The sequence below is a fragment of the Salvia splendens genome, chromosome 4 (genome assembly GCF_004379255.2).
Source record: "Salvia splendens isolate huo1 chromosome 4, SspV2, whole genome shotgun sequence".
Lineage (NCBI taxonomy): Eukaryota > Viridiplantae > Streptophyta > Magnoliopsida > Lamiales > Lamiaceae > Salvia > Salvia splendens.
In genome coordinates this window covers 39,601,545-39,610,197 of record NC_056035.1, presented here as the reverse complement: position 1 = coordinate 39,610,197, position 8,653 = coordinate 39,601,545, and the positions used below count along the sequence as shown (strand labels likewise).

The 8,653-nt window shown below is 33.6% G+C and overlaps 2 non-coding genes and 1 pseudogene across 2 annotated transcripts; 1 reads left to right on the top strand and 2 right to left on the bottom strand.

The window, feature by feature from the left end:
- Positions 1–3,933: 3,933 nt before the first annotated feature.
- On the bottom strand, positions 3,934–4,030 carry LOC121801708. The gene has a single exon (XR_006050645.1). It is a non-coding gene; the product is annotated as a small nucleolar RNA R30/Z108 (small nucleolar RNA).
- An 85-nt stretch (positions 4,031–4,115) lies between these two features.
- LOC121801658 lies at positions 4,116–4,220 on the bottom strand. Its single transcript, XR_006050603.1, has one exon. It is a non-coding gene; the product is annotated as a small nucleolar RNA Z107/R87 (small nucleolar RNA).
- Positions 4,221–6,109: 1,889 nt separating this feature from the next.
- On the top strand, positions 6,110–6,916 carry LOC121799271 (annotated as a pseudogene).
- Positions 6,917–8,653: the final 1,737 nt, after the last annotated feature.

Sequence of the window (8,653 nt, the reverse complement as noted above, 5' to 3'; positions counted from 1 at the left end):
TTTCCGATTTTGGCAGGGTTTGTAGAAATTTAATAGGTGTGTTTGTTGTATTCATGGTTTGGAATGGAGGTTATGTTATCCAAGTGGTAGTGTCCTCACCGTTTTGGAGTAGGATGGAGTTGTCGGCTAGCTGTTGTCATTTCGGAGTAGGATGGAGCAGATAGAGTGCTAGGGTTTGACCAAATCGAAACGGTGTTGCTCGCTGACTCATCCACCATTTCGCCACCTTACCCATCGTGTCCCATATCGCGTCGGCGATGACTGAGAGTGGTGAGGAGTCATCGCGTCGCCGATTCGAACATTTGGTGAAGGCAGAGAGATTAGGGTTTTGTTGGTGGGAGGCGCACCAAATGAGAGAATTTGGTATTTATATGGTCTATTTTATATTTAATTATTCCTAATGTAATTTAATTATCAGATTTAATTAAGAGAAATAGTCTAGGTTATAAGTTAATCAGATTTCATTTAATTTTTTATTGAACTAATTTAAATTATCTATTCATTGGGCTTACATTTATTTGATTTGGGTCATTTTAATGGAGCAAAGAAATTTGGAGGCCTGTATTAATATAAGTGTAGATTGGGCCAAATTTTCATTTTATTTGCAGCCCATTAATGTTATATCTAAAAAATTATATTCTTTAGTGACGTAATTTTGTCCACTATAATTACTTTGTAAATTTCTAATTTTCTCTATTTTCGATTTATTTCTATTATTATATCTAAAAAATTATATTCTTTGGTGACACAATTTTGTCCACTATAATTGCTTAGTAAATTTCTAATTTTCCTTATTTTTGATTTATTTCTATTATTTAAATATAATTAATATAATTATTTGTAATTTACTTCTATTCTATTAACATTAAGTTTTTATTTTGTTAGCTGATGTGGGTGGATTTGTTGAGAGTCTCCTAATTATAAATGGAGACGTTGTTAAGTAACATAGTTCGTGTAATTTGAGTGAAAGTAATTTGGATTTGTCGAATTTGATTCAAGGTGAGGTATTTTTGCCCTTTATCACTTTTATTTCAATGTTTAACTTATTTAATATTATATTTTCAATGGTGGCAGATTCCTTTGACTGTGTTGTATGCAGTGACGATTAATAAGAGTCAATTTCAAATGCTTTCTCATGTTAAACTGTTTCTGAGAAAACCTGTCTTCAGTTATGGACAACTCTATATTGTTGTATCAAGAGTCACAAGTCGTGAAGGTTTTGAGATTTTAGTTAGTAGCAGCGGTAATTCTATTGTTAATGTTGTTTATTAAAAAAAGTGTTTCAAAACTTATGAATTTATTGTTCATAGTTTTGCTTCTAAGTTTTGTTTGTATACTTATTAAAATGTACTGTATTTTTGGTCTCTTAAACTTATGAACTATTCATTATTTGGAAGTTGTTTAATTAACGTTTGTGTCTTTTTACAAATTACAATTGTATTAATTTTTGTTTCGATTTAGATTTTTTTTATATTATCGATGCAAGTTCTTGGGTTGGATGGTGGCCATGAAGTGTTGATGCCTCAAATATCTTAATACCATCTGGTCCAAGGTTTACATCATATTCCAACGACGCCAATTTTCATTGGCTGTGTCATATGCAATTACCATTAACAAAAGTCAAGCTCAATCTCTGTCCCGTGTTAGATTATTTTTGAAAAAAAGGTCTTCAGTCATGGACAACTTTATGTTGCTATATCTAGAGTCACAAGTCGTGAAGGTTTGAAGATTTTAGTTTTTGAGGATGAAAATGACAGTAGAAGTGATTCTACTCTTAATGTTGTTTACAAAGAAGTCTTTCAAAATGTATAAATTATTAGTCTCATTTTGTAATGATTTTGTTGAGAAGATGTTTGAATTCTATGTTTTGTTGATCGAATTTATAACGAACTATTTATTTTTTTCAAATAATTTTATTTATTTGCTTTGGTATATAGTATTCTCAATCTTTTATTTGTATATCCTATATAATTTCTATTTCTTTCCCTCATATACTTTCATTACAGTGGATTGATAGATGTAGAAATAGAAGTATGTTTCTTAAATCTTTATAATTTGATAAATAAAATATTTAAATAGTTTCTATTCTTGATTTGCAATAATTTTTTTACATTTTTTCTATATAATCTTTATTTTGATTTAATTCATTTTAAATATATTTTCTTATTTTTTGAAAATCATTTGGTTCGTGCATAACACGGGTGGTAACACTAGGGCTGGGGGAAAATATCGAAAAAATGATATATCGCTCGTATCGTATTGAAAAATATCGAAAAAATATCGGATTTTTGATATATCGTAATTTTCGATACGAAACGATACTGTATCGTAAGTTTTCGATACGATAACGATATGAATTCCTTATATCGCGATATATCGTTTTATATCGAATATACGATATATATCGATATTTTCGATATATCGTTTTATATCGAATATACGATATATATCGAATTTCGGTACAATATATCGAATTTCGGTACAATATATCGTTTATATCAAATATACGATATATATCAATATTTTCGATATATCGAATTTCGGTACGATATATCGAAATATCGATACGATAACGATATAGATATCCTCCATATCGAAAGTTCGATATATCGAAACTTTCGATACGATATACGATACAACGTTTTCAATACGATATATCGTATCGACCCACCCCTAGGTAACACTAGTTCTTAAAAACCGGTAAAACTACGAATCAAAATTTTGAATCCGATTCTTAAAAATTCTTAAACCAAGACTAAAAATTTTAGTTGGAATACTCTATGAATCAAATCTACGAATCTAAATTCCACAATTAATAAACATTCAGAAATGTAAACCACTTGAGCCATTCATATCCTAAAAGTAGACGATTTACCTGTTTTTCACAGAAAGAAGCTATCTGATTTTTTTGAAGCAATTAGGAGAGAAAAGCTAAGTTAATGTTCATCTTCTTGAAGGTAAACTCTATTTCATTTACTACAATTCTAATGATATGTTGGATGATTTAGAGTTAATCAAATTAACGGTGTTAAAGAGTTTAACAGAATGTACTGATTAAAAACCTTAATAAAACTTTTTGCATTTACCATGCTAATTTAAAACTTTTTGTATTAATTTGAAACATTGATAAACCATTTTGTAAACCATTTTGCATGTATGGTGTAATTATCCCTCAAATGGCGCAATAAGTATACAAACTATTAATTTGTTCTACTACTAAATAAATCATTTTAGTTATGAATTAAGATTTGTATTAATATAGGGAAAATGTTGATTAATCAGTAGTAAAAAAATAAATAAATAAAGAGTAGAATGGTATTTAATATAGAGGCAAATGCCCCTAATTTACTTATGATGCCAGCGATATTTTTAATATTGGAGATCATTAATAATAACCTTAAAAATAAAAAACAAACCTATAGCTGACTCGATAATCCGAAGAGATCAAATTGTATTAGGTTTATTCGAGCTGATTATTATTCCCTAATCAAGGTTTACTAGATAATTTAACATTCATAATCACATATGAATATATTAAGAAAGTTATGCTTTAGTAATATGAATTGGAATAATTCAACAAATTATTCAAAAATGAATCAGGTACTCGAATTTTTGTATAATTATTTAATGCATATTTCGCGTTTTTAAGTCTCGACTAATGATCCCAAAAATTAATTTTCATTATAATTTCAATTTTGGAAAATACACCCAATCCAAAATTCGAGCAAAACATTTCATCCTCTTAAATGACAGACGATTCAGTAGCAAATTTAGTGCATCACTAGAGATGAGATGAGATCTCCTCTCTGTCGGTCCAAGTGTTGGAAATTAAATTTTGCTTCATCATAATCATCAAAACGAAATGAATTCAACAAGTTTAAGGATACAAAATTTAAAATTGAAAATAGAATATGAAATCAGAAATGGATTCGTTTACTCAGTGGTGGCGATTAAAATTGGTTCGATTCTGCCGGCAAGCGTCCTCAAATAATTTCAGAAGAGGGAGCTTTGTATCCTCACAGTAAACAAATCCACCAAAACAAATCGAAATGATTGAAAAACATAAACACGCAAAAACTGAAAAATGAAATGGATTTTAAGTGGAAAAAGGAGAGAATCGCTGAGTTCAGCGGGATTATCGACATGCTAGCAACATCTCTGTAGAGGGAGACCAGCAATCCGGTCTGTTGAGCTTGAATTTCCGAGTCATCACAGCGATTTCACTATTTTACGAGGTAAAATATCGAAAATTGATAGCATATGAATTATGAAGACTAGAAGAGCTAAATAGAGAGCAGTGACTGATTCAATTTAAGAAATGGTGAATGAATTTGCAGGTATATATAGGGATGATCTAGGGTTTCGTTTCTTATTTGTTGGGCTTCAAGCCCAAATAATTCAGATATAGTAGTAACTGATCGAAGAGCCCATTTGAGTATAATAAACCAAATTTTGGAACAACTTTAAGCCTTTGTTATTTTATGCTTTGGGCCTAACCTTAATGGGTATTGAAGAATAAAATCAACTATGCATATATATATATCATACTCCCCTTCATACCAATTTTGGTCTTTCAACAAATGAAAGCTTCCAATAATAGTACATGATACATAGAGACATACATAAACTTCCATAAACAGAAACTTTTTATCTTTGTATTGTATACTATAAATCTGAGATGCCATAGAAGATAGGGAAGCAATAAGCTCCACACATTGCCTTTATGATTATTTACCTTACCAAAACAAAATTGTCCCTATCATATACACCTTTTCAATTCTCATATCTTCACTTCGTAGATGATAAAAAAATTCCAAGTATTTATTTATAGGTTTAAATGTAAGAAAGAGAAAGAGAGAGAGAAATTATTTGAGACTTTATTTCATGGACAATAGAGTATTTATTAATTTGATCGTAGTATAATTTGAATATTTCATTTTTCTGTTCAACAAGAAGAGATATGATGTCAGCAATATGGGTGTATATATACATTTCTAACTTTAATTTACTTCCAAAATTGTCATTGTACAATTTGATTGTGATATAATATACGGAACACTTAATACTGTTGAGATCAACTGCTTTCTTTGTTATATTCTACATTGACTTTAAAATCTGAGGTATGAAGATGAAACGTCTTACCAACTAATTTTATTCATCATCGTCATCTCCATTCACCAGACAGGGAACATTCCAAAATGCAGTAATGAAACCTCTAGAAATAAATGTTGAATTTTCCATGGGAAAAGTTGCTGATTTTTTAAATCACACGTAGCAAAAGAGGGTTTTTGTTTTGTTGTGAAAATCACATGCATCACAGCCCTCTTGTCTTCTTCTCCCTTACTGCATAGCAATCACCAGCTGCATGGCTAAATATCTTCTCTTTGCCCCTCTCTTTCTCAGTTTCTTGTCCAATAAAATTATTCCTGAGAAACTTGTTTCACATCCTTTGTGTAAAGCAATCGATATAAAGTTTATACACCAAGTCAAAATATAAAGTTTATGGATCAAATTGGAAATGGGCAAATTGTCTGAAAATTCATGAACTTAATTAAAATTCTTGTTTATCTCGCAACTATGAAAACATGAATTTTATCATTTTTCTCAATTCTCAATGACAAATTAATTCGATTTCCTAATACATTATTGATTTGATGCACATATGTTTCGGTTGATGATATGTAGTTGAGTTATTGCTACGTGTGTTGAGAAAAATGATAAAATTCATTGATAATGTTTCATCTTTAAACTTTTCAAATGTCACATTAGGTATCATTCCACCCAAATTGAGAAAATTGTTAACATTAGAATTTGGCTCAAATTCATGATTTTTACGGCAATTTACCGTAACAAAATATCTCCACTCTCCCCTCTCTCTCATCCAATAGGAATCCATCTCCACACATTCTATCTAAACCCCCCAAAAACCCTATTGTTAGAAGATCACATGGGATCACCACAAATCAAGGGAGATTATTTGGAAGAATATTGGACCATAAATAGAACATAGCAATAATGTTAATTTAGGTTTACCTTATTTGTAAATATCATAGCTTATATAACCTTGTATGATCTGTGTTCATGATACGATGAATAAGAATACCTTTTCCCTATTGAGTTTCAACACCTATAAACACCCCATCCACCTCCCAAACCTCCCACACTCCACCAAAACAACAAGAAAGAAAAGAAAAGCCACAATGCACCTCCAACACCTCGTCCTCGCGGCCGCCACCTCAGAAGCCCTGGTCCAGGACTTCTGCGTGGCGGACCTTACCTGACCCTCCCCGCGACCCCCTCCGGCTACCCCTGCAAGAAGTCCGTCACCGAGAAGGACTTCGCCTCCAGCGCCATAGCCTCCCCCGGAAACACCACCAACATCATCAGCGCCGCCGTCACCCCTGCCTCGACATCTCCATCGCCCGCCTCGACCTCGACCCGGGCGGCGTGATCCCCCTCCACACCCACCCGGCCGGGTCCGAGCTCCTCCTGGTGACCCAGGGCACCATCACCGCCGGCTTCATCTCCTCCTTCGACAACGCCGTCTACCGCAAAACCCTCAACAAGGGCGACGTCATGGTGTTCCCTGCGGCCTGCTCCACTTCCAGTTCAACTCCGGGAAGGGCAACGCCGTCGCGTTTGTGAGCTTCGGGACGCAGAACCCTGGCCTCCAGACCACGGATTTCGCCCTCTTTCAGAACGACCTGCCTACCGAGATCGTTGCGAAGACGACGTTCCTCGACGTGGCGCAGATTAAGAAGCTGAAAGGTGTGCTTGGTGCCTTGGTGGGACCAATTGAGTGAATTGTTGTTAGGGTTTGTCACTTTCTTCTGCATTGCCTTTTGAAATTTGAGTGTTGTTTTCGTTTTGTGATCAGTTATATGTTCATTTGTTTATCATAGTTTTAATTTTTCCATCACAATTTTATCGTTTCATGTTTTTCGTCTGTAGATTACACATTTCACGCGTAACCTAATAAACTTCCGAGCTCCCTAAGTAAGGTTTCTTTATATTAATCTTAAAGTAATAAGAAAGATAGAAAAGTGAATTAATCTGATATATTGAGGATAATAGATAAGTTGTGTTTATCAATAGATAAATGAATATTTTACGAGCTTACCAAATTGAAAAAAAATAATCTATTTTTAAGAGACAAAAGAGTACTACACAGTAGTATACAACGGTAATTAGTATCATTATCCTAGCTATAATTACTAAATTACATATGGCTTCTTTTAAAATGTAAGGAATACAAATATATTTCAACAGTGAATGCTTAATTTATTATACACACTTTAGGAAAGAAAGGTGTAGTTTTTCTTTTTCCACAAATTAAGGAAAAAATTATGGGACCACCAGTTCGAATTAAATCTCAATTCAAAAATAAAATATTTGATGGGCTTTATTTTATTCTGGTGAGAGCACCCAACATAAATAAACTTGATGGGCTATATATTGAAAGTGTCTAACTAATAAATTTGTGCTATTGGTTTAGTTTGATTTGGCCCAAATAAAATTTGGGTTGGTTCGACACATCTAAGAAATATATATGTATGTATGCACATTGTCGGTAGCAGAAGTGCTGTCTGTCACAAAAATTTTCTGAAGCAAACAAAAGTCAAATTAAGACTATTAATTAATTTCCTAAAGTAGTTGTGGCTAATTATATAAGGCCCATCCCAAATCAAGCCCGACCTGTCCAATTAATCTTTTTAGTTGTCTTATTTTGTGCATGTGTGCAGTACCATCAGATCTAGGTAACTAAACTTGCAAGATCGAATATAGTGAAGAGTGTCGTTCGAGTCCATAGGCAGAAGTAGTGTGGCTCTTATAGCTATCGGCATGTCTGAATGCCAAATTTAATAGAGTTTTTGGATAATCATGAATCGGCGGTGGGATCGGTCGACACCCGACCCTACCTAGATCAGTCATTGTGTGTATATATTATATTTTACGTTTCACTAAAATATGTAGGGTAGTATGCCATTGAAGAATGGAAAAAATAGGTTTTTAATGGTGGTTTTAATGAATCTAGTTGTTGTCAAGTCATCTTCATGGCAGTTTTTGTAATAATTTGAGACCCTGTCCATGTAACATGAGAAAATCTTATTACATAGATAGTGTGAGTGTGACATGATATTGTCCCATATATAATATCTCTTTGCTTCCCTTTAGGGCATCCACAATGGGGCGTCCTATAGTCCGCCCCATAGGGCGCCCTATGCTCTGCCACATCAGCATTTCATCCTCTTGTCCTTCCACCTGCAGTGGGATGCCCTATAGGCCGCCCTATAGTTCGCTCTAAGCATTTATTTATTTGAATATTTAAAACACTACAAAATTTGAAAAAAAAACTTCATTTCATTAAAATTCAAACATTACACTACGAAATAAAAATACTACAAATTCTCAACGGCGGTTACGGTTCCAAACTTCTTCAATCATGTCGTTCATGAGCCGAGCATGGTCTTGTTGGTTGCGCATTGAGGCCTGTCTAGACAGAACCTCATTGAAGCCCATCGGTAATCCTCGAACGTGGGGCGGGGCCGCCGTGCTGGAGCTAGATTCACCTTCATCATCGACCCAATCGGTGACTCTTCCACCTTCGTGTTCGACTATCATGTTATGCAAGATGATGCGCGCATACATGACA